Genomic DNA, 594 nt, shown 5'->3' on the forward strand with positions numbered 1-594 from the left:
TGTCAAAATTTTATTTCTATAAAAAAACTTTGTAAAAATTTTATTTCTATAGAAAATCTTGTAAAAATGTTATTTCTATAGAAAATGTTGTCAAAATTTATTTCTATAGAAAATTTTGTCAAAATTTTATTTCTATAGAAATATTTGTCAGAACTTTATTTCTATAAAAAATTTTGTAAAATTTTTATTTCTATGGCAAATTTTGTCAAAATTTTATTTCTATAAACATTTTGTCAAAATGTTATTTCTATAGAAAATTTTGTCAAAATGTTATTTCAATAGAAAATTTTTCCAAAATTTTATATCTATTGAAAAATTTGTCAAAATTGCATTTCTAAAAAAAAAAAATTGTCAAAATTTTATTTCTATCGAAAATTTTGTCAAAACTTTATTTCTGTTAAAAATTCTTATCAAAATTTTATCCGCATAGACATTTTTTTAAAATTTTATTTCTATAGAAAATTTTGTCAAAATTTTTTTTTCTATAGAATATTTTGTCAAAATTTGATTTCTATAAAAAGCTTTGTCAACATTTTATTTCTATAGAAAATTTTGTCAAAATTTTATTTCTATAAAAAATTTTGTCAAAATTTT

This window comes from Haematobia irritans, chromosome 2 (genome assembly GCF_050003625.1).
Source record: "Haematobia irritans isolate KBUSLIRL chromosome 2, ASM5000362v1, whole genome shotgun sequence".
Classification (NCBI taxonomy): domain Eukaryota; kingdom Metazoa; phylum Arthropoda; class Insecta; order Diptera; family Muscidae; genus Haematobia; species Haematobia irritans.